Source organism: Ahaetulla prasina, chromosome 4, assembly GCF_028640845.1.
Source record: "Ahaetulla prasina isolate Xishuangbanna chromosome 4, ASM2864084v1, whole genome shotgun sequence".
NCBI classification, from domain to species: Eukaryota; Metazoa; Chordata; class Lepidosauria; order Squamata; family Colubridae; genus Ahaetulla; species Ahaetulla prasina.
Window position 1 is genome coordinate 126941741 of NC_080542.1, and position 27064 is coordinate 126968804.

General features: G+C 40.0%; 1 long non-coding RNA gene across 2 annotated transcripts in view; it reads right to left on the minus strand.

The window, feature by feature from the left end:
- LOC131198531 (uncharacterized) overlaps window positions 1-27064 on the minus strand; it is a 147651-nt gene that overhangs the window by 8450 nt on the left and 112137 nt on the right. For both annotated transcript variants that reach the window (XR_009155109.1, XR_009155108.1), the window contains exons 2-3: window positions 3831-3932; window positions 2460-2510 (exon numbers count right to left, since the gene is read on the minus strand). This is a non-coding gene — a long non-coding RNA (uncharacterized LOC131198531). The remainder of the gene's footprint in view (window positions 1-2459; window positions 2511-3830; window positions 3933-27064) is intronic.

Below are 27064 nucleotides of genomic sequence, written 5' to 3' on the forward strand. Positions count from 1 at the left end.
GTGGGTAGACGTGGCCAGGACATTATCTATGTAAATAAATTAGAAAAGAAGGCCTCTGACTGACTCTTTGCTGGGAGTATTGGGGGGAGGGAAACAGAACACCTCTCCTGTTCAACATCTATATGAAGCCGCTGGATGAGATCATCCGTGGTTTTGGGGTGCGGTGTCATCTGTACGCTGATGATACACAGCTGTACATTTCCACCCCTAACCACCCCAACGAAGCCGTCGAAGTGATGTCCTGGTGTCTGGAGGCTGTGCGGGTCTGGATGGGGAAAAACAGGCTCCGACTCAACCCCGCTAAGACCGAGTGGCCTTGGATGCCGGCATCCCGGTATAATCAGCTGATGCCATCGCTGACTGTGGGGGACGAGTCATTTGCCCCCACAGAGAGGGTCTGCAATCTGGGCGTCCTTCTGGATGCATGGCTGTCATTGGAAGAACATATGATGGCCGTCGCCAGAGGAGCTTTTTATCAGGTTTGCCTGATACGCCAGTTGCATCCCTTCTTAGACCGGGATTCCTTATGCACAGTCACTCATGCTCTCGTCACCTCCCGTCTGGACTACTGCAATGCTCTCTACATGGGGTTCCTCTTGAAGAGCACCTAAAGGCTCGAACTGGTTCAGAATGCGGCCGTGCGGGTGATAGAGGGAGCGACTCATTGCTCCCATATAACACCTCTCCTGTGCAGGCTGCACTGGCTTCCGGTGGTCTTTCGGGTGCAATTCAAGGTGTTGGTTACCACCTTTAAAGCACTCCATGGCATAGGACCGGGTTATTTACGGGACTGCCTGCTGCTACCAGCGACTTCCCATCGACCAGTGCACTCCCATAGGGAGGGTCTCCTCAGGGTGCTGTCGGCCAGACAATGTCGGCTGGCGACACCCAGGGGGAGGGCCTTCTCTGTGGGGGCACCAACCCTCTGGAATGAGCTACCACCAGGTATCCGCCAACTCCCTGATCTCCGGACCTTTCGACGCGAGCTGAAAATATTTCTGTTCCATCACGCAGGACTGGCCTAATGGATTTTTTAAATGGGGTTTTTATGGGTCTTATAGTGTTCAGCCAACCTTAAATTTTCTCTTCTTAAACTGGTTTTAATTTTTGTATCAATTGTTTTATCTTTGGCTGTAAGCCGCCCTGAGTCCTTTGGGAGAAGGGCGGTATAGAAATTTAAACAATAAATAAATAAATAAATAGTCTTCCTTGCTGATGAAAAGCTAAACAGGATTAGGGCAGATGAGCACCTGGGTGGGAGATTACCAGGAATTTCAGGATTGTGGGTTAGACCAAGACATCCAATTTCTAGAAGAAGGCATTGTTAATTAGGAAAATGACATGAATATGTCCATGAGATTATTAGGAGTTTGGTTTTACTTGAAGAAGCCTCACATTTACATGTCCATCCCTTAAAAAACACTAGAGCTCATTAAAAGATTGATGGCTGTTTTAAACAACGATTGATTTAGTAACAAGGCATGAATTATATATAGTATGCTAACCTGAGCTCTAAAAATCTTAATTTTAATTTAATGTTAATTTAGTTTAACAAAATTATATAAGATGAATATTCATTTTTATTTACATGGGAAACTAAGGGAAAGATTTGTGCCCACCCACCCAAAATGTTGTCATCCATAGGATTAAGACTGGAAAAGCTGTGGCTAAATCTCCCCATACAATCTGGCCTTGAGATTTTAGATTCGTATTTCTGTCAGGTGACCCACGTCCTAAGAAATGGGTAATGCAAAACAATTGTTTGCCACAGACACATAATATTAATGCCAACAACATTGATACCAATAGCTGTCCAGAAAAATTTGGGCTGTATTTTCTTACATCAGCGTTCCCCCATCATGTGCCTTGCAAACCATACCTCTTTCATTTCCAGCAATATTGGCATGGTGAAGAAATTTCCCATTGGAGCAAGGCTATTTTATCTAGTGTTGATTCAGAATTTAATATCTCACTTTGATCATTTGTTCTTGTAATTTTTCCAGAAGATATTTTGCAGAATATTCTACAGACTTGTTTTCCAGTGGCACTGAAACTCTTAGATATTGCTATTAGTTGTACACATGTAGCTACAGCCATGTGTTGGCATCTAAATGGATCCACTTTCCACCATTTTTAACAAATTCAGGCTTTTTCTCACAAATGTTCTCTTGCTGAGGACATGAAAGGCATGCTGTTGGAAGTCAAAAGGATTCAGACCTTGTCTGTAGTAAACATGAACACATGTTTAGTGCTAGATGCAAACTACCATAGCTATAGAGCAGGCGTTGTAAATTTCAAATGCAAAACAGATGCAAGTTAATTAGCAGTGGGGAGTGATGACAGCAGAAGTGAAACTGTTTTAGAGAGAAGCTAGTGGTTAGTTCAAGCAGAAAGAAATTAATTTGGGTTTAAAATTTTCCCAGCACTCTCCTTTACTTTTGCTACAACTGTTGCATCACCTTGAGTTGGTGTGTATGTGTGTTTCAGCGTCTCCTTCTGTTGCTTTGGTGCTAGAAAATAAAACAGACTTCTTCATTTCTGAAACAATGTGATATTTATATATATATATAGACATGTGAGTGTGTGTGCTTTGGTTTGGTATTTCCTGCATCTGTAAATTGCATTAACCTACTACATTGCCTCAAAAGCTCATTCCATTGCAAAATATTTTTCTTCTCTTTTCTGTGCAATATTAACAAAATTCAGAAGCCATTGGATCCAGACTCAAAACACAGCTTGACAGTGAATCTCAAAAATGTCAGAGAATCATGTGCTATTGATTTTTTACAGACTTTGGAATGCACATACAAATATTCTCGGCAAAAAATCAATCAATCAATCAATCAATCAATCAATCAATCAGATAGTTTTTTCTTAATATTAAGAAAACCCACCCTACTTGTTGAAAGGTAACATTTCAGGAATGGTGGCTATAGCCCCAGCTATGCTAGTTTGGGATTTTCTGTTTATGATGTTACAGTCAGAAACAGATTAGACGAGTCCCTATTGCAGTGTTTTTCAACCTTGGCAACTTTAAATTGTGTGGGTCCTATCTTCCAGAATTCTTCAGCCAGCAAGGCGATTTGGAGATTTCTGGGAGCTGAAGTTCGTACGTTTTAAAGTTGCCAAGGTTGGAAACACTGCCTAATGGGATAGGAACCTATATAGCAGTGATGGAGAATCTTTGACATCCCTGCGTGCTGGCCTGCGTGCTGGAAGTGGCACATGAAACCATCCTGTGAAATATGTGCAGCCCTGCTTGCCTTCACGCAGGTAGAAGTGCCGAAACCCGGAGGAGCAGTGGTCCATTGTGGATGCGCGAGCCAGCACCTTAACACCCAAATACCGGCATGGATGCATGCCCGACAAACAGCTGGCCTTTGTGCATGTGTGCAACGTCAACCCAGAAAGGCAGGTGCCAGCCTGCACATGTGTGATGGAACGCCGCTCTTCTGAGTTCCGCTGTTCCTGTGCGCACAACAGCCAGTAACCGGCGCGTGTGTGATCACAGGAACGTGGAACAGGAGCCAGCGAGGCCACACATTTGTCACAGGATGGTTTTGTGTGCTGCTTCTGGCATGCGTGCCATAGGTTCACCGACAGTGCTATATAGGAAGGAGACAGAAGTTGCAGCCAGGCACATGTTGACCTCTGCCCAAAACGGTTGCTTTCATTTCAAGGAGAAAAAAAAAGATCTTGTGGCATTGGGCTGCAAGTTTTTTCTTTCATATGTGGACTGTGATGTGATTTGCCTCATGATGCTTTTTAATCGTTCTTACACCTCTTCTCACGCATGCTGTTGAGTACATTACATATACACGTGTCTTTACTTGCTGTAAATGTTCCATCAGCTTGACCTGAAGGGTGACTGTGTCTTTCCGCATCTTCTTCTCTTGCTTCAGCAGGAGAAAATAAAATGGATAACCTCATTCCTGAAACACAATTGATAGTGTTTTTGGTTTGGCATTTCCTCTTTCTGCATCCATTCTTCCAGTAGAAATGGCAGAAAGACGGAAAAACAGATACAGTGAAATGCTTAAATGGATAAGGGAGGCTTCATTGGAAGGGGAAAAAGAGAAAAGGGAAACACCATTGGATGGAGAAGAAGCCAAGTGAAGAGGTCAATAGTCAGAGAAGGCCAAAACAACAACAACAACAACAAAAACCCCAACAACAACAACAAAAATTTATGTCTTTGAAAATTGTGAACATTTACTAGCAGCAGGAACAATCATGTTTCTTTCAAATTGGCTGGAAGGCTAATCCTCCAAAGGCATTCTTAGCAATGATGTCTACAGACCTTAGGTAAATATAGTGTTTCGCATTCGCTATGCCATTAATTGTAGTTTTCTTAGGTGGCTTAATTTCTCTTCCCTAAACAAAATTCATTAGAAACTTCACATCTCATCCTTTGGAGTGTGTTTCTTCCATAAAATTAAGGAATCAAGATTGCCACCTGGACTGGGAGATGAAATAAAGCTTAAACTGACAGGCACAGCTACTAATTCTGCACCAAATTACCCCCATTCAGAGCATGATAACATCAAACTATGTTTTTAATGACTCCATGGCATCCTTTGATTGGAAATGCAGAGACGAGTAGCTGAGTGGAAGAGAGGTTACAAACCTATCATCTTGGGGAGGTGGTAAACTTGAAAGAAAATTTAAACAAGAGAAAGGTTGTAATTATTGTGCAAGTCAGCTATTCATTTAATGAAATCACACACCAGCAGAGTGTTTTATAGGAGAGGTCTAGAAGCCTCTACGGGCACCAATTAGAATGAAAATGTACTGCTTTTATTGATATCTTTGAGATGGGTTTGTTGTATTTTCCCCTTTAATTACTGCAGTCAATTTGGGTTTTTTTCCCTCCCCTGACCAATTGTGAATTAACATGAAAGGAAGAGTTAGAAAGCGCTTAAGAATTGGAATCTGTGTGGTACCCATGCATTCTGCATATTGTACAAAATCAAGATCCCAGGTTTCCTCCAGTAAAAAGTTGACAGAGAAGCCTTTGACTGAGTTATAAAGGACATGAGCATCGCTTCGATCTTGCATTTTTAAAATGGACAAAACCACCATTGCTTCTTCATGGGAACTGGTGCTGCTATTAAGGATAAAACTAATTCCCTAAAGCTCAGTTTTGACTTTCTCTTACAGGATCAGATCCCCAAGGACACAGGTGTCAAGCACGACGTTTCGCGATATTTTTCCTATTCACGGAGCTGGGGTGGGCGTGGCCTGCGCATGATGCATCTGGCCCGTGAGCTGCCGGTTAACACCCCTGCGGCCTAAGGCATCCTAACAGGTTTTTTTTGGGGGGGGGATGAATAATAATTTAAACCCCCCTCTTCTTTTTTCTTTCTGCAATTTATTTTGGTGTTTTTGCTTCCATTTTATTGTCCCTTGAAATCAGTAACCCAGTAAACAAGAGTCATGTAGGAAACCTCTTATTTATTTATGAATCAAATTTATATGGCTGGCTCTCACACAAGGTCTCTGGGCAGCCTACAACATTAAAAACCCAAAGTATAAAAACCCCTAATCCACACAATCCCTTATATTTGGAACAACTATTGGGATTACATGATAATTAGATAGGAAGGATTTATTTTTTGGTTACAATTATTGATCTATCCGATCATTTGAAATATAGAACCATGTTTGGATGGATTCTTCTACATGTGAGGGTCCCAAATAACCCTCCCATTTCTTTGGAGACATTTGGATCAAAAGAATTCTTTAGGAAGCAATGGCCACACCAATGAAACACTACTGTGTTTGATCATTCCACTCCAACAGTGTGAAATCAGTCTTAATTTCCTTCCTATTTATTCCCTCCAGGAGATTGCTGGCAACTAGACCAAAGAAAAGTTGTCTATAGAATTTCTTTTATTAAAGAACTCTCCTCTCTGAATGACACGTGTATCTTAGAAGGCAGTTGGAGAAAAATTAAAGTCAAGGCAATCTTTTATCCTAAATCTTTTGTTTTCTCTACCTTCTGCTTTTGTTTTTTAACACAAAATACTCATTTCAGCTTGTCATATTCTCAATACAGGTGACCTTTAGGTTCCTTAGCTTTTCAATTGATTTGGCAATCAATTTGGAATTTGTTTCTGTGTTTGATGGGACTACTTTGAACTCCCAACCCCTGCCCCTACCATGAAATTGCACTGAGAATCAGGAATGGTGGGAAATTCTCACTTCAATGTGCTACCTAAATCATGGAAGTAGCTATTCCAAATGTAATGATGGCCACCAACTTCGGATGTTATTAAAAATGAATAGAAAATTTTAGTGAATCTGGGCACCTATCTGGGCACCTCTCTCTCTCTCTCTCTCTCTCTCTCTCCATATATATATATATATATATATATATATATATATATATATATATATATATATATATATATATATATATATATATATATATATGTTTTCTGAGGTTTTCGCGGGTGTTTGTATGTAGGTCTTTGGTTATTCGGGTTTTCTCCCGCGTAAAATTGGAAGTGTCTTGGCGACGTTTCGACGAAGTCTCATTCGTCATCTTCAGGCTTCAGCTTTGTGCTTCTGGGAGCAATGTGTGATTGCAGCTGTTTCTTCCTTTTTAACTGCTAGAGGGGGGTTGGGTGGGTGCTTGGCTGTGGTCTGGTTGGATGGGGGGGTTTTGTGCTCTGATTGGCTGGGGTGTGTCGTGTGTGGGTGGGGGTTTGGTTGTGCACAAATTAGTCTGAGTTGCAGGGGGATCTGAGCTAGTGGATCACTAGCTCGGATCACTAGCTCGGATCACTAGCTCGGATCACTAGCTCAGATCCCCCTGCAACTCAGACTAATTTGAGCACAACCAAGCCCCCACCCAAACCGCACACACCCCAGCCAATCAGAGCACAAAACCCACATCCAATCAGAGCACAGCCAAGCTCCCACCCAATCAGTTCAAACCCCACTAGCAGTTAAAAAGGAAGAAACAGCTGCAATCACACATTGCTCCCAGAAGCACGAAGCTGAAGCCTGAAGATGACGAATGAGACTTCGTCGAAACGTCGCCAAGACACTTCCAATTTTACGCGGGAGAAAACCCGAATAACCAAAGACCTACATATATATATATATATATATATATATATATATATATATATATATATATATATATATATATATATATATCTCAATGCTAATAATGATGGCTATAAATAACATCCAGAATTAGAAGCAAAATATCCCTGAGTAATACTTGCTGGATAAGATGAGTGAGGGAAGACATTGTATTGAATCTTATCCTGCTGGTATACAGTATTCCCACAGTCATTGTGGTTATTATAGGAAAAGACTGCTGGCTATTTTATCTATTTGTGTGATTTCAATATGACTGTTTTTTGAGCTTATTTATATTTTATCAAGCAATTACATAAGTCTTCTATAAGACTTAGAAGAGATGCAGGAAGAAATGCATTAGCAATGCAATCAACATTTTGGCAATCTGCTTGTTAAATTTATTCAGGGGTGAGACAACACAAATACTGATGAACAGGTTTTAGGATAAACAGAAGAGGTGGGATATTAATGAAAAGTACCTATATTTTTTAATAGATATGAGTCAGCCATAGCGAGTAGATGATGTACATCTCAGGTACGTATTGAATAAAGGGAGAAAAAACTGAAATGTCGTCTAAGTTATATAGGAAGACATCCCCAGTTACCTTTTAACGAACTTATTTGTAACCTAAGGTAATCTTACCCACTATGGATGATTCATACACCTGCATCATAGGGAAAATAACTTTGCTCTTACCTGGGCTGTTGTATAATAATGCATACACTGTTGAATGCTATATTAATGCCAAATATTATTGAAGTGATTATGTAACTGGCGCTAGAAGACTACCTGTTAAACTTTCACGTAGTTGCTCACAACCTATTGTTTTGTGTGTTGGACTATGGATTTAAATTGTCATAATTTCTCCAGATTGGCTAGGAATTATGGAAGTTAATAGCCAGCAGATCTGGTAGAAATCTAGAAGGAAGAAGTCTGTCTAACATCATCATTGTCTTATATGTCATATGTGATAACCCTTTATAAATTTATAGACAATTTTTCCTACCATTATCCTCTTCTGATAAAAGAGAATTCTATTGTCCTCTTCCTCTTTTTTTCTGCTGATTACTACTTGGAAGGCAAGAGAAAATGCTTTTTTCCCCTCTCCAGATTTTGAACTGAAGACGGTATGAAAGCGAGATCACAGCACATACAGTAAAATATTTACTCATCTCATTTTTGCTCGGGTAAATAGATTTTGCAGATATTGCTTCAGAACCCTGCCAACCCTGTTTGGTCAAAGACCACAGTCAGCTAAAAGAAATGCATCTTAATCCGTAGGAAGTGAAATGTTTCTCAAACCACTTCCAGCTCTCCAAAAAAATGGTTGTCTGTCTATAAAACTTACAAAAAAGGGGGATGAGGGGAGGGAGAACAAACTCTGTTTATAATGAAGTTTTCTACTTACTTTGGGCAGAGTTCCCAAAATATGAACTGTGCATAAAAATTATGAATGGGTGGTAACCCAACCCTATAATTACATTCCAGAACCAGCATTTTAAATCTCCTGATTATTTTCCCAAGTTTGCTGTTATGGGAGTTTGGCTTCATAGTTTGTGCATAATGGTGTTTAGTTCCCTCAAAATCTGATGAGACACAGAATGCCTGCTGTCAATCATTTTCCCCCTCCTTGTCTGAATGTGAACAGGGTCTCACATGTCTGTGATGGGCTGTTCTAGTGGCTGAGATATTTCAGGGAACTGTAGTGACTTGCCTTCTCTTTTCCTAGCTTCAGTTTTTCACAACCATGAAAGAAGTAAGGAAGTAGCACACTCTAAATCCTTTGTGCCTGAAATAGGGTTCAGCAATCTTTTGAATGACTGCACAATTTTGAATGCTGCCATAGACACCAGGATATTTTAATGATTCTTTAAAGATTTCTTTTTTAAAATAAAAAAAAAACGGGAGGCTCTCAAACTGACCTTTTGCAACTACTCATATCTAGATCGGGGTCGGCAACCTTAAACAGTCAAAGAGCCATAAAGGTCCTAACCGGAAGCCCCCATTCAATTCTGGAGCTGACTGGAAGTCCAGTTCCCCCATCATAAGGGCCTCTGGTGGCTCAACAGACTAATGCAGTCTGTTATTAACACAGCTGCTTGCAATTACTGCAGGTTCAAGTCCCACCAGGCCCAAGGTTGACTCAGCCTTCCATCCTTTATAAGGTAGGTAAAATGAGGACCCAGATTGTTGGGGGCAATAAAAGTTGACTTTGTATATAATATACAAATGGATGAAGACTATTGCTTAACACAGTGTAAGCCGCCCTGAGTCTTCAGAGAAGGGCGGGATATAAATTCAAATTAAAAAAAAATAATCATAGTCTCCTCCTAGCTCGGTGTCCTTCTTTCTCTGCTGACCGGAAGTCTGGTTCTCCCACCAAAGAGTGCCCTCCTAGCCAGCATCCTTTTCCCTACCATTCGGTTGATAGGGCTAACCAAAAGCCCTATCAACTGTGGAGCTGACCAGCAACAGGGAGCCGCAGCAGAGGGATGAAAGAGCCATATGCAGTTCCAGAGTCGCAGGTTGCTGACCCCTGATCTAGATCAGCAATCTTCGACCTTCCAAACATTAAGATTTATAGACTTCAACTCCCATAATTCCCCAGCCAACTAGCACATTATCCAATCTGCAGTATGGCTGGCTGAAGAATTCTGAGAGTGATCTAGATGTCTTGTGAGAAGTTGTCTCTTTTGGAAATCAAGAGATGCAATTAAATGTATTATGAACCTTGGTGGCACAGTGGTTAGAGTGCAGTACTGCAGGCTATTTCTGCTGATTGCTGGCTGCCTGCAATTTGGCAGTTCAAATCCCACCAGGCTCAAGGTTGACTCAGCCTTCCATTCTTCCGAGGTGGGTAAAATGAGGGCCCAGATTGTTGGGGGCAATAGGCTGACTCTGTAAACAGCTTAGAGAGGGCTGGGAGGAATTGTAAAGTGGTATATAAGTAAATGATATTGCTATTGCTAGTTGACCATGGCTAGCAGATTTAAACTCAATCTTTCCACTATAGGAGCATAAAACATAATCTTGGTAGGAATTAGGACACATTCCCAAACGAATTTTGATGTTAAATAATACTTGGGAAACGCGCTCCCCACATATTCATGAAATAACCTGGAAATTTCACATGGAAATTTGGATGTTTCCAATCTCGGTGAGTGTCAGACCTGCCCCAGTCTGATCCCTTAGGGAAGTAAAACTCTTGACTCCACTTGAAGTGAACAGGAACTTACAAAGACCGTCAATGTCTGTGGATATTCTCAATTATCCAATTCATGGTTGTTCCAAAGGTGCTTTTCCAAAAGGCAACATTTCACTTTTGTTTTTAAGGAGAAAAAACAAGAAATTCCAGTTGCCTTTTGGAAAACCAACTTTGAAACTACCTTTGTAAATTTACTTGGGAGTTTCCTAATTCTGTTTTACTGCTCGTCTCTCTCCTCTTGTCTTCCAGATCTGTTGTGGTCTGAAAATTCTCAATCATCCAGGTCAGAGTTGTTCAAAAGAAGCTTTTTTTTTTTTTTTTTAAAGCAACTGGAGTGTTTTGAGGTTTTTTTCTTTAAAGCATTTTGCTTTTTATCCAAGAAGCTTCTTCAGTTCAGCAAACGTTCAGCAAAACATTTTCTTAGGGAAAAAAAAAAAAACAACCCAAGAAAATCCAGTTTCCTTTCGGGGGGGAAAAAAAGTAGCTTTGGGCTGACTGCAGATGCTCAGCACCATTTTGGCTGAAAAATTTTCTGCATACATAATACTTGACTATTTCTTTCCAAAGCACTTACTAAGTCCTAGATCAGTGTTGGCGAACCTTTTTGGCATCAAGTGCCAAAATGTGAGTGTGTGCGCACATGTGCCAGAAACCGGAAGAGCAGTCACCCGGTGCACAAGTGCACGCTGGGAAGATTATCTTCCAGTTTCTGGTGTATGCATGTGCACCGGCCACCTGGTCTTCTGGTTTCTGATATGCATGTGCGTGCGAAGACCAGCTGGCCAGTGTGCATGTGCTGGAACCCAGAAGAGGAGCAGGCGATGGCTCGCATGCCTGGAGAGATAGCTTTGAGTGCCACTCCAGCATGTGTGCAGGATAATACAGTCGCCATCATGGTCCTAGATGGATACCTTGCAAGCATGTTTTCTAAACACAAAATAATGCTAAAACCACATTTAAAACACAGATCTAGTCCTTTCGAAAGAGTGACCAAAGGTCAATATAAGCTTGGAAAAAAGCCAGGTTCTGCCAACTGTATGTTGACAGTTCTGTCTACACTGGTTGCAATAAAGGTTTTTCCTACTTATGCTGAGAAGTTTTATGTGGCTATATTTTTTTTCATTCCGTTCATACTGTTTTTGAATTTTATTTTTGAAATACTTGTGCACAAACTATACAACTGCCATCTTTACTGGCTAACACTTCCAGGACCGCTTTCTACCAGTATAGTTCACATGACTAGCTGTAATACAATGCACTACAATTACTTGGCTCACTTTGGAGGGATGTTAGTTTAGCAACATCATATACCATAAGGAAGACTTCCATTATTTATTTATCTGGGGCAGTGTTGGACTTCAGGGTTTTGTCATAGTCTAGATGAAGGTTTTTCTGATGGTCACTAAATCTTGAAGCCCAACATTGCTCAACAGATATCAGCTGTGAAAGTCTACACCAGCATTTGTCTATCTGTGACTTGCTCAGATACTTGCTCAGATTCAATTTGTTCCACCCACATTACTCTGTGCCATCCACTGCACTTGTCACCTGGGTTGTTTTGAACAGAAGCCACATTTAAACATAACCTACCTAACCAGCCACAAGGACAATGGAAAGTCATAGGATGAAATAGGTTGTAGCCAGGGATAAAATCCAGCAGGTTCTGACAGGTTCTGGAGAACCGTTAGCAGAAATTTTAAGCAGTTTGGAGAACCGGCAAATACCACCTCTGGCTGGACCCAGAATGGGGTGGGAATGGAGATTTTGCAGTATCCTTCCTCTGCCATACCCACCAAGCCACGCCTCCAGAACCGGTGGTAAAAAAATTTGGATTTCACCACTGGATGGAGTTCACCTAATGAGCTTGCTCTGGATAATTCTTTCCTTGTAATTGAGATCTCTTGTTCTTTTCTTGCCACTTGTTCATGTTTGATGGTACAAGAAATAGAGCTTCCCACCCACCCTTTCCTTTAACTTGGTGTCCAATCAGCTTCTAAGGACAGCTGTGTTACTGTTCTGCCATAAGGAAAGGCAATGGGGCAGCACAATTTATGTTGACATATTTTTCCTGCCAGCTCAAGGACTGGTGCATAACTATGTAATATAGCCATATAGTCTGAAGCAGCCCTTAGTGTTGCCAAGATCCTCCTGAACACCAGACACTCTTTTTCCAACCACTTTTAAAATAGAATATTCGCTGAAAGATCTACAAAAGCATAAACAAATAATTTTAATTTGCTGGCATTGGTATTTTTTTTTTTTAGGCAGACATCTAGGGCAGAGATGTTAGGAAAAACTGTAAAGAATTTGGGAAGGTTCAAAGGCACACATTATTAAAGTTTTAATAATCTCCTTTCTGCCTAGACACAACCCCCTGCTAGCTTTTAAATCTCTGAGGAAAATGCAATCTCTGAAGATTACAGTTAATTAATGTAGAATCTTCCTTGTGAAAACCTGTAGAAAGAAGTACTGGTTCTTAATTTAAAAAAGAAAAAAGAAAAGGCCAGAGCGGTAAATGAAAAGGGAAGAATGGCGTAAACTCCCCCCCCTCCACATTCACTATTTTAATTTTAAGACTTCAAAGACTCCTGTCAAGTTCCTGAAATGCAGAATGAAAATTCCCCCTCCCCAGAGCAACAATTGCTGTTTTTCAAACTGTATCAGCATTAAATCCCATCTCTGACATAGGCAAAAGTTGTTTTAATTGGCCTGATCCCCTAGAGCGATTTCATCTGGCTTGCAATGATCCTCTGGACTTTAAAGATTTGCTTCTAGGGAAAATAAGAACTTTTGCTAGTTTTAGACACAGAGGGCATTGTATCAGGTCAAAATACAAACACAAACATTGGTTGGAGGATGTATATAAAGGTGCATTTCTGTATATTTGCAAATGCTGATAGATATGGTAATGATAATTCCAATTTTTCAATCTTTCTTTACAGCTTTCCTATTTTTGTCCTCTTTCTACTTACATAAGTCAATCACCCAAGTACTTACAGCTTGGATGGAAGGAACTGATGATGGATGATAGGTAGATAGATAGATAGATAGATAATCTATATCAGTGGTGGGTTCTACTTACCTTCGCTACCAATTTGGAACTGTGAGCTCATGCGTGCACTTGCTCACTTCATTCACGTGTGGTGCTTCTGCACATGCGCAGAACTTGTGCATGCATAGAGCATCCCTAATGATGCCTGGGGGGGCGGAGCTTCCCGCAGCGTCCACTACTGGTTTGCCTGAACCTGGATGAACCTGTAGAAACCCACCACTGATCTATATATAATTTGAAGATGCCAATGTATATGGTAATAATAATTCCTTCCTTCCTTCCTTCCTTCCTTCCTTCCTTCCTTCCTTCCTTCCTTCCTTCCTTCCTTCCTTCCTTCCTTCCTTCCTTCTTTCCTCTTGCACATAAATTTTTGTTAACTCCGATAACACATATCCGACATTCCACAAACGTACCAGCAATGATTATGATGATTTAACTCATATAGATTTCACAGAAGACAACGTTGGAAAAGGTCTTCATAACTTAAAACCATCGCTATCTATTGGACCCGATGGACTATGTGCATACTTCTTAAAAAAACTTTCCATTAATATAGCAGAACCCCTAAGTATTATCTTTGATAAAGCTTTCACTACCAGTTCTCTTCCCAAACTTTGGTCACTAGCCACAGTCATCCCTATCTTCAAAAAAGGAGACCCCCAGCTTAGTCGAAAATTACAGACCGATCTCTCTTTGCTGCGTCACCTGCAAAGTCATGGAATCAATCATCAACCAATCCATTACCTCACACTTAGAAACTAACAACGTACTCTCCAATAAACAATTTGGTTTCAGGAAAAAATTATCATGTAACTTGCAACTTCTCCACTGCAAAAACATATGGATTTCAAATCTTGATCAAGGCAAATCAATAGATGCAATCTACATAGACTTCTGCAAAGCTTTTGACTCAGTAGTACACGATAAACTTCTCCTAAAACTAATATCCTATGGCATCTCAGGACCCCTTCACAAATGGATATCTGCTTTTCTGTCTAACAGACAACAAGTGGTCAAAATTGGCAATGCTTTATCAAATCCTGTTCCTGTCAAGAGTGGCGTTCCTCAAGGCAGCGTCCTTGGATCAACACTCTTTTTACTATACATTAATGATCTTTGTGACCATATCTCAAGTAATTGTGTTCTCTTTGCTGATGATATCAAACTATTTAACACCACAGACAATACTTCTATCATTCAAAAGGACCTTGATCATCTAACCGCTTGGTCTAAAAATTGGCAGCTTCAAATTTCAACCAGCAAATGCTCAGTCTTACATATAGGAAAAAAGAACCCAAAAACTAAGTACATACTAGACAGACGACCCCCATCCTGTTAAAGACCTTGGAGTTTTCATGTCAAATGATGTAAGTGCCAAAGCCCACTGCAACTACATAGCAAAAAAAGCTCTAAGAGTTGTAAACCTAATTTTGCGTAGCTTCTTTTCCAAAAACACCACACTACTAACCAGAGCATATAAAACATTTGCTAGACCAATTCTAGAATACAGCTCACCTGTTTGGAACCCTCACCACATCTCTGACATCAATACAATTGAACATATCCAGAAATACTTTACAAGAAGAGTTCTCCATTCCTCTGAAAACAATAAAATACCCTATCCCACCAGACTTGAAATCCTAGGCTTAGAAAACTTGGAACTCTGTCGCCTTCGACAAGACCTAAGCTTAACTCACAGAATCATCTATTGTAATGTCCTTCCTGTTAAAGACTACTTCAGCTTTAATTGCAATAATACTAGAGCAACTAATAGATTTAAACTTAATGTCAACCGCTTTAATCTAGATTGCAGAAAATATGACTTCTGTAACAGAATCATCAGTGCTTGGAATACTTTACCTGACTCTGTGGTCTCTTCTCATAATCCTAAAAGCTTTATCCAAAAACTTTCTATTATTGACCTCACCCCATTCCTAAGAGGACCATAAGGGGCGTGCATAAGCGCACAAACGTGCCTACCGTTCCTGTCCTATTGTTTTTCTTTTCTTCTTCCTATATATATATATGCTTATACCTCCTTATATTTAGTCATATATGTATTTATATACTATATAATCTTTTTTGTATGATACCTACATATATTGTTGTGACAAAATAAAATAAAATAAAATGAATAAATAAATAAAAAAAGGCCTTTTGGCACTGGGCTATCAAATCTGGGTGCTGCAACATATATCTAATATCTCTACCAGGGCATCCATGGGTTATAGTAAAACAAAAACAAAAATCTCTTTGATATGATACACATAAAATACAGATGGAGTATTTTGATTGCACCATTGTGTGGGTGCCATCATGACTTTTGGAGTCTCATCCTCTGGACACCACTGCTTATTCACACACATCCTTTGTTTTCTAAAACTCAGAAATACCCATTCAGAAGACCTTCCACAGTTTGGAGAACCTTTGGGGAGAAGTATGTGGCTGCAGAGTGTGATGAGAAAGAAAAATATCTAATTTAAATAATGTTAGACTTACATGAAAACCTGCACATTTGCTATATCTGGGATCTATCTGTTGAAAAGTTTTGATGGTCTGATTGTTGATTTTGTTTCTTTACAAAGTGACCCATTTGAGAAAATGTTTTTTTCCCAGAAAAAAAAGCCCTGCAAGATCCTTAGTTCACTAATGCAATATTTCTATAGTATATGATTTTCTTCTTCCTTGCATGCTTGAATTTAATAGCAGTGATTTTTCCTTTTCTTGCTTTGCAACAAGCAATTAGCAATTGCCTACAGCATGAAGCTGTCTTGGCTGTAATGCCATTTCAACCACTTACTGGAAGCATAAATGAGGGAACTACTAATAACATACTTTTAAAAATGTGGATGTGTTTTTTAGAAGTCATTTCCATCTTACAGTATGCAAAAATACATTTTTACAAAAAGCATGAACGAGAAATGGTCTTGCCAAAATACAAAGTGTCCAGGATTTGGGGATGTGGCATAACATTTGGAAATGTTTTCTCTTGCTAAGCAATTCCAACATTTTTCTAACTTTACGATTTATGAATTTTTGAATAGGATGTAATTTTAGCGATCTGAGCAGATGCTTTGCAATTCTTATCTCTTGACAGTAACACTGCAGATACTTTCATAAGAGGTGCTTAACATGTTATTGTTGTTCCTTTCTTCCTTTGTTCCATCACCTCCTTCCTTCCTTCCTTCCTTCCTTCCTTCCTTCCTTCCTTCCTTCCTTCCTTCCTTCCTTCCTCCCTCCCTCCCTCCCTTCCAAATTGTCTACAAATTTTGCTACAAATTCTCATATAGGTTTGCTTTACAGGAGATGATTTCCCAAGCTCTGCTTGAAGGTCTCCCAGATGGGACAACTTCTATCTCCCTGAGGTTGAATTGCTCTTACTCTTAAAATGTTCTTCCTAATGTTTACCAGAAATCTAGACTTACGTAACTTACGTCTGTTCACTAGTCCTGTCATTCATGTTCCTGGTTAAGCTGGAGAAGACAGTTTGCTGCCTGAGGCAAAGGACAAACTGTCTCTCCTACTAGACAGGCATGTAAATCTTCATTTAACACAGCCTGCTTTCCATGCAACACAAATTTCCTCCTCCATAAGATGCATAACAATTGTTTTATCCATAAATGCTGATCCACCACAACCTGCCCTAGATCTGCTACTTAATGTGACTATTCACTGTTATAAAGTAGAGCAATGGCAGGTTGTCTTCTCTTTGGCTTAGAAGTTAAAGTAATGAACTAGCACTGGGAGACTTACAATCCAATTCACTATCATGGAATCTCACTCGGTGACCATGGGACAGTTGCTATCTCTTTATCCAGCGTACATACAATACCTGAAAGGATTGTTGTGAGGATGAAATTGGAGTGCTATGTATATTAAGGTGAGTTCTCAGATGAATGATGTGAAATAAATCTGAATAATAAAATAAAACCATAGTTCTTTCAGCCTTCTTTTCCTGCAGTTTGTCTTTCTCGCAAAGTGGGATGTCCAGGAAACTGGCAGACACCCTATTTCAATAAAGAAGAAATATTATTTGGTTTGACTTGCTTGACCCTTTGTAATGGTGTGTGGAAATGACATCTGGAGACAGGCGGAAACACTGTAGTCTAGATAATGGCCTGATAAAAGAAACCTGAGCCTGATGGAGGGGTGATGTGAAGAAAGTGTCAAAAAAAGGGACCCTTCCTAGTTTTAAAGAGAATAAAAATAAGGGAGAGGAGGGGTACTTTCAGACTTGCAAGATTCTATCGATGTAACTTTACAATAAAGTTAGAATTAGTAGTTAGTACTCATGGTTGTGCTTCTTGTCTGGACTACCTCAAAGGACTAATATCCTGGCCTTTCTTGCAGGACGGTTGAAAAAAGGGATCTTGTCAAATGAATCTGTACACGGTATTGCGGACTTTCAAATTTATAGCAAAACTGTTTCAATATCTGTAGTAATGGTCAAAGGAATCTGAACTTGGAATTCAATACATTCTATGGATTTTGTTGTTTAGAACTTTGCAACCACATTTCCATTTATTATTTAATAATTTATTATTAGTGTTTTTAACATGATATTGGCTTTAATGATCTGAGCAGATGCATCACATCCTTATGCTTATACCGTGGCTTTGGCAGTAATTGTCCAATTGAGAAGAAATGCCGAAAATTGTCCCTCCCTCCCTCCCTTTCCTTCCATCTATCCCTCCTCCCTCCCTCCTTCCTTCCCTCCCTCCCTCCCTCTCTCCCTCCTTTTTTGTGGTATTCAGAGTGGTGAATTTAAATGCTAAAATCTGAGTAGCTACTGTGTTCCTTTGGTGTACCTTTTTAATAAATAAATACAATAAATAAATGTTGTCTTTTGTTTTGCTTCTGAGGACAACTCCCTTTGCCAAAATTTCTCCAAGTCAAGAGTTCACATGCTCATTATCTAACCCTTTTTAATTCAATAATCCTGCATGGAACAAAGTACAGAAAGTCTCTTTTGCTTTGATCTGCAAGCTAATAGCAAAAGAGCTTCCTGGGTCAAAAAGCCATCTAAATCAGTTTTTCAGGTGTTGACCTGATGTATTATCCTGCATAAAGTCCTCTTTTTCAACAGAACTTCTGAAAAGAAAGAGACAAAAACCAATCTCCACTTTTGAACACAAATGCGCCTTCTGGCAAACCAGATCTGATTTTTGAACTTTGCTTGCTTTGAAATACTAGAGTAGCTGCATGATGTAATCTCAGGGGTTGAGCTGGATGAATGAACAGATGGCAACCAGCCCAGCTGGAGGACTATCTGGCTTCACTGCTTACTTACTGAGGAAATATTTGCACCACTAACCTCAGCAGCCCATGCCTTGCACAAACACACATTCTTTTCACAAGAAACGAGGTATTATTCACATATTATTATGAAATGCATGAAAGCCAAATGTTGGATGGATTCAGCTTAGATAGACTAGATTGCTATTTGTTAAAAGAGCCTCTGGATTCTTGCCTCCAAACCCTGACTACATTATCTCAAACAAAGAATATCAAGTTCATCGATCAGATAGTGAAATCCGAAGAGATAGTGGAGTGGCTATCTTTTACAAAAAGTCACTGAATCTAAAAAATATTCAAGTTGCACATAAACTTTCTCTCCCTGAAACTATTGTATGCGATCTATCTCTTAACACCACTCTTAGATTCTTACTATGCTACAGAGCCCCTGACTATGATATTACCCATGCAAATATACTAACCTCACTGCTAACATGGACTACCTCTTGCCCATACCCTCTCATCTTCCTGGGTGACCTAAATCTACCTCTCATTAACTGGATAACTAATGAATGTACATCTGATCCAATCCATACTACACTATACAACGCTGTTACAAACCTAGGTCTTGAACAACTTGTAACTAACAATACAAGACAACAACTGCCTTGATCTCATCTTCTGCAACAACCCAAACTCAATTTATGGACTACAAACTAAAGAACCTTTTTCCAACAGTGACCACTGCATGATTGATTTTCGTCTCAATATACGTCCATACTCAAATCGTCATAACAATAGTATCCCCATCTACAACTTCAAAAAAGCCAACTACAACCTTATAAACAACTATCTTTCATTTCTGGACTGGCAAAATCTGTTTGCAACCTGCATAACCGCTGAAGATCACTATAGAGTCTTCCTACTAGAAATCAATAGAGTCATTAAACTATATGTACCACAAATAACAACCATGATTAGTAAAAGCAAACTACCCATATCAATAAAAAAGCTTCAATCAAAAAAAAAATCCCTCTGGAAAAGAAACAAAAAAGGCTATGTAGCAAATTTCAAAAACTGGTACAGAAATATATGCAACCAAATAAAAACTGAATGCACAAATTACCACACCAAACAAGAAGAGGACCTTCTGCGCACAAATTCCAATCATGCCTTTTATAATTTTGTTAACAATAAACCTAAAGACACAAGATCCATCCCACCACTAAAAGATTCTAACAACAAAGAATGCAATGACGAAACAGTTAAAGCCAACCTCTTCAACATATTCTTTGGCTCAGTTTTTGTTAACAGCGATGACACATATCCAACATTCCACAAATGTACCAGCAATGAATATGATGACTTAACTCATATAGATTTCACTCTTCATAACATGAAACCATAACATGAAACCATCGCTATCTATTGGACCCGATAGACTATGTGCATACTTCTTAAAAAAACTTTCCACTAATATAGCAGAACCCCTAAGCATAAGCTTTGATAAAGCTTTCACTACTAGTTCCCTTCCCAAACTTTGGTCACTGGCCACAGTCATACCTATCTTCAAAAAAGGAGACCCCAGCTTAGTCGAAAATTACAGACCAATCTCTCTATGCTGCGTCACCTGCAAAATCATGGAATCAATCATCAACCAATCCATTACCTCACACTTAGAAGCAAACAGCCTACTCTCCAATAAACAATTTGGTTTCAGAAAAAAATTATCATGCAACTTACAACTTTTCCACTGTAAAAACATATGGACTACAAATCTTGATCAAGGCAAAACAATAGATGCAATCTACATAGACTTCTGCAAAGCTTTTGACTCAGTAGTACACGATAAACTTCTCCTAAAACTAAAATCCTATGGCATTTCAGGACCCCTTCACAAATGGATATCTGCTTTTCTGTCTAACAGACAACAAGTGGTCAAAATTGGCAGTGCTCTATCAAATCCTGTTCCTGTCAAGAGTGGCGTTCCTCAAGGCAGCGTCCTTTGACCAACACTCTTCATACTATACATAAATGATCTTTGTGACCATATCTCAAGTAATTGTGTTCTCTTTGCTGACGATGTCAAACTATTTAACACCACTGATAATACATCTATCATTCAAAAAGACCTTGATCATCTAACTGCTTGGTCTAAAACTTGGCAATTCCAAATCTCAACCAGCAAATGCTCAGTCTTACATATAGGAAAAAAGAACCCAAACACTAAGTACATACTTGATGGACATTACCTTACAGATGACCCCCCTCCCGTTAAAGACCTTGGAGTTCTCATGTCAAATGATCTAAGTGCCAAAGCCCACTGCAACTACATAGCAAAAAAGGCTCTAACAGTTGTAAACCTAATCTTGCGTAGCTTCTTTTCCAAAAACACTACACTACTAACCAGAGCATATAAAACATTTGCTAGACCAATTCTAGAATACAGCTCGCCTGTTTGGAACCCTCACCATATCTCTGACATCAATACAATTGAACGCGTCCAGAAATATTTTACAAGAAGAGTTCTCCATTCCTCTGTAAACAACAAAATACCTTATCCCACTAGACTTGAAATCCTAGGCTTAGAAAACTTGGAACTCCGTCGCCTTAGACAAGACCTAAGTTTAACTCATAGATTCATCTATTGTAATGTCCTTCCTATCAAAGACTACTTCAGCTTTAATTGCAATAATACAAGAGCAACCAATATATTTAAACTTAATGTCAACCGCTTTAATCTAGATTGCAGAAAATATGACTTCTGTAACAGAATCATCAGTGTTTGGAATACTTTACCTGACTCTGTGGTCTCTTCCCATAATCCTAAAAGCTTTATCCTAAAACTTTCTATTATTGACCTCACCCCATTCCTAAGAGGACCATAAGAGGCGTGCATAAGCGCACAAACGTGCTTACCGTTCCTGTCCTATTGTTTTTCTTTTCTTCTTCCTATATATATATCTATCCTATATATATATATATATATATATATATATATATATATATATGCTTATACCTCCTAATATTTACTCATATATATGTTTATATACTATATAATCTTTCTGTATGATACTTATATATATTGTTGTGACAAAATAAATAAATATAAATAAATAAATAAATAAACCCCATTGCAACTTTCCTTAGTGTCACAATCTGCCAATTCAGAAAGATCTATAAGTCTTCAATTAGAATACCATCATATCACTGGTGTCCCAATTCCACTCTCTTAGCTATAACCAATACATATTCCTGGCTATAATTCTCTTCAGTGTTATAGGCTATGTGTCAGAAATCCTGAATAAAACAACAAGGCTGTAAACATGTTGTCAATGTGCTTTATAACAGAGAAAAAAAAGTGAATTGTGTTATTAATATTGCGAGTTTGTGATCGTTGATACGATGTATGAATTCTCGACATTTTTACCTTTCTCTTCTGAAAAAGAACTTGTTCTGAAAAATTCTTTTCAAAGGAAGAGAATGTTGATGAAATGCTCCTAGGTGGAGTTCATGTACAGATTTCATTATAGGGAGTGTACGTGAGTTTTCTGTCTTTCTTGTTCAATCATCATCTCAGCAGTCTTAGCTTCCGTGGCTTCCCACATTTCACCTAAAGCTCAGGGGAAGGGATGGGATGATGTGAAACAGAAAACAAGTGTGCCGTGTAAAGTGACCCAAAGAGAGGCTCTGAAAAAAGTGTGCCAGTGTGAAACATTCTCTCTTTGAAATGTAAAAGAAGTGCAGCCTTTGTAAGGTTCACATGGTTGTTTCAAAGACAAGCTCTGTCTTTGCAAAACTTCTGGAGATGCACACTTATACAGACAATTGGGGATAGGCTTTGAGGCAGATGGGAAATAATTGCAGATAATACATCTGTTCTAATACTTCAAGCAGGAAGAGTATTGACTGTATTAAGTATTGAATACTACAAGTAGCCCTTGACTTACAGCTGCAATGGAGCCTGCCAATTATGGTCTTAAGTCACAATAGTCATAAAACAGGACATCATATGACTCACCGAATTTTATGATCCCCCCCTTTTTTTGTAGTGGTCATTAAACAAATGCCACAGTCATTAAGCAAACCCATTATTTATTATAGAGTGAACCAAGACATAAAGTTCACTTTACCACCAGGCCTGAAATCTTAGGTCTATGTTGTCTACATTTTGACCTATGCTTAATTCATAAGATTATTTACCAAAATGTTCTACCTGTAAATGAGTACTTTAATTTCGACCATAATAATACAAGGGCTATCAATAGATTCAAATTCAGTGTAATTCACTCTAATCTTAATTGTAGGAGATATGACTTTTGCAATAGAGTAGTAAATGTCTGGGACACTCTATCTGATCCTGTTGTTAGTCTCTCTAATCCCCACACCTTTTACCTTAAACTATCCACCGTGGACCTTTCTTGTTTCTTAGGCGGTCCCTAAGAGGGCGTGCATAAGCGCATCAGCGTGCCTACTGTCTTGTCCTACAGTTCCCAATTATATGTAATCATTATGTGTTTACGGATATGTTTTGCCTATTTATATCCTTTTTTTTGTAGTGGTCATTAAACAAATGCCACAGTCATTAAGCAAACCCATTATTTATTATAGAGTGAACCAAGACATAAAGTTCACTTTACCACCAGGCCTGAAATCTTAGGTCTATGTTGTCTACATTTTGACCTATGCTTAATTCATAAGATTATTTACCAAAATGTTCTACCTGTAAATGAGTACTTTAATTTCGACCATAATAATACAAGGGCTATCAATAGATTCAAATTCAGTGTAATTCACTCTAATCTTAATTGTAGGAGATATGACTTTTGCAATAGAGTAGTAAATGTCTGGGACACTCTATCTGATCCTGTTGTTAGTCTCTCTAATCCCCACACCTTTTATCTTAAACTATCCACCGTGGACCTTTCTTGTTTCTTAGGCGGTCCCTAAGAGGGCGTGCATAAGCGCATCAGCGTGCCTACTGTCCTTGTCCTACAGTTCCCAATTATATGTAATCATTATGTGTTTACGGATATGTTTTGCCTATTTATATCCTTTTTTTTTTTGTGCCAAAATTTTTTTATGTGTCCATGTCTGTGTCTACTCTGTTACTTTTCTTGTATTTGTTGATAAATAAATAAATAAATAATAAAGTAGTTTTGGGGTATATTATCTTCTAGAAAATATTCTAGAAATACTAAATACTAAAAAGTAAATGGGGGTAGACAGATTTGCTTAACAATGTTATTCACTTAACAATTGTAATGGTTCCTTTGACAACTGTGGCAAAAAAGGTAGTAAAATCAGTCATAACTCACTTAACAACCACCTAGCATAGCAATGGAAATTCTAGTCATAATTATGATCATAAGTTGAGGACTACCTGTAATTTCCTGGTATAATACTATTTTTTTGTTTTGTTTACATTTATACCCCGCCCTTCTCCGAAGACTCAGGGCGGCTTACAGTGTATAAGGCAATAGTCTCATTCTATTTGTATATTTTTACAAAGTCAACTTATTGCCCCCCCAACACTGGGTCCTCATTTTACCTACCTTATAAAGGATGGAAGGCTGAGTCAACCTTGGGCCGGGCTTGAACCTGCAGTAATTGCAGGCTTTGTGTTCTTAATAACAGGCTTTACCAGCCTGCGCTATTCACCGGCCCCTTTTCTTATAAACCTATGGAGCTGTCATCATCATTACCCTAGATCAGGGGTGTCAAACTCAAGGCCCGTGGGTTGGATCCAGCCCATGGGGTGCTTAGATCTAGCCTGTGGGCCACCTTGGAAACAGCAAAGGATCAGCCCGCATGAGGCCCTCCTGTGCTCCATTTTCACTGGCAGGGGGCTGCAAGAGACCATTGTGGCTGAAAACAGAATCTCAATGAGTGACATTGATCTGGACATGCCCACCTTGGCCATGCCTCCCCCCCCCAAGATCAAACACAAACCTGATGCGTCCCTCAATGAAATCAAATTTGACACCTGTGCCTTAGATCCTACTTTTTCTTCATCTGACAAGGTGGAAGTTGCTTGACAACCAGGAAGCACCAAATGTAGTTAAACTTGTCCTGTTTACATTCAGACTTAAGATCCTGGTCATGCTGAACTCAGGATTTCTACATACCCCCCACTCCCCAGGGCCACCTGCTTGCTGGGCTTTTGTGCTCAGTGCTCAGCCGGGGAAGGGAGCGCTTCCCCATGCTATCCCCTTCTTTCTCTTGGCCCTGCCGACGTGGGAGGAGGAAGGACAGGCTTGGGGATGGCCCCCACTCTGCAAGATACGCCCCCGCCATTATCTTCTAGCCGTCTTTGCTGGTGGCAACAGCAAATGTACCATGATGAAAGTGGAATCTGTTGCTGTGCAAAGGCAAGTGTAGGGGTACTTCATTCCCACACTAAGGCTCCACCCATCACCACCCCTGCAACAGGGCAACATCCCTCTGCTACATCTCAGGGCAAAAGGGAGCCACAACTGAGGGGTGAAAGAGTTGCATGGGTAGCATTGTGGCTCCGCGTTGTAATGGGCTTCAGGAGGAGAGTGGCATCACCCATTTTGAAGCATGGGAGTGAAAAAGTTCACTCAGTGAATTCCAACTTTGCGAGATATTTTCTTTCACGAGAAGTTGGAATTGATTGAGTGAAATGCGATTGGAGCTGGGCTGGGGCGACAGCATGCGGGCCCACAGAGTGGGCTCTGCGTGCCATGTCTGCACACATGCCATAGGTTCGCCAACATGGATTTAGTGGATATAAAGACGTCAGTAAGGCATTTGATGAAGTAGATAACCTTACTGAATCTACTTCTTGTAGGATGGAACCATATGGAATAGACAGATGGATTCACAGTTGATAGAGGCATGCACTGGCATACCTCAAGTATCTTTTGAGACCAGTTCTCTTCAACATCTTCATAAATCTATATGAAGCCGCTGGGTGAGATCATCAGTGGCTTTGGGGTGAGATACCAACTGTACACTGATGACACTCAGCTGTACTTTTCCACCCCAGGCCACCCCAGTGAAGCTGTCGAAGTGCTGTCCCGGTGTTTGGAAGCCATACGGGTCTGGATGGGGAGGAACAGGCTCAAACTTAATCCCTCCAAGACAGAGTGGCTGTGGATGCCGGCACCTCGGTACAGTCAGCTGCAGATGCGGCTGTCTGTAGGGGGTGAGTCATTGGCCCCGATGGAGAAGGTACGCAACTTGGGCGTGCTCCTGGATGGTCGGTTGTCCTTTGAAGATCATTTGGTGACCGTCTCCAGGAGAGCTTTTTATCAGGTTCGCCTGATCCGCCAGTTGCGTCCCTTCCTGGACCGGGATGCCTTATGCACGGTCACTCATGCTCTCGTTACCTCTCACCTGGACTACTGCAATGCTCTCTACATGGGGCTCCCCTTGAAGAGCACCCGGAGACTTCAGCTAGTTCAGAACGCAGCTGTGCGGGTTATTGAGGGAGCGGTTCGGAGCTCCCACATAACACCTATCCTGCGCAGACTGCACTGGCTACCTGTTGTTTTCCGGGTGCGCTTCAAAGTATTGGTTACCATCTTTAAAGCACTCCATGGCTTAGGACCGGGCTATCTACGGGACCGTCTACTGCCAGCCTCTATCTCCCATCGTCCGGTGCGTTCCACAGAGAGGGACTCCTCAGGGTGCCGTCAGCCAAACAGTGTCGACTGGCGGCCCCCAGGGGGAGGGCCTTCTCTGTGGGGGCTCCAACCCTGTGGAACGAACTTCCCCTCGGACTTCGACAACTACCTGACCTTAGGACCTTTCGCCGCGAACTTAAAACTTATTTATTTCGTATGGCTGGACTAGCTTGATTTTTATCTTTAAATTTTAATTGAATCTGATGGGTTTTTAAAGTTTTGTAATTTTATGGGGGTGTATGTTATTTTAATATTTGGGCAAATTTAAATCAGTTTTTTAAGGGATGTTTTAACTACTGTGTATATCTGTATTTTATCTGCCTGTTCACCGCCCTGAGTCCTTCGGGAGAAGGGCGGTATACAAATTAAAATATTCATTCATTCATTCATTCATTCATTCATTCAAATGATCTAGGAGAGCTCACCAAATTTGCAGACAACATCAAGTTGGGGATAATTGCTCACACTTTGGAGGATAGACTCAAGTTTCAGAAGGATTTTGACAGTCTTGAGCATTTGGCCTTAGCTAGTTAGATGCAGTTCAGTGATGAGAAAAGTAAGCTCCTGCACCCAGGCAGGAAAAATCAAATGCACAGCACTAGTAAACATCTACATACACCTTAACTATGAGCTTGCAATGTGTGCTATACTACCAAAAACTACTAATGCAGTCCTAGGCTGCATCAGCAGAGTGATAGCATTAATATCACAAGAAATGATACTACTGCTTTATACTGCACTAGTGAGGCCATACTCGGAATACCACACCCAGTTCTGGTCAAAAAAAAGGTGCTGAATTCCTAGAAAGAATGCAGAGAAGAGCA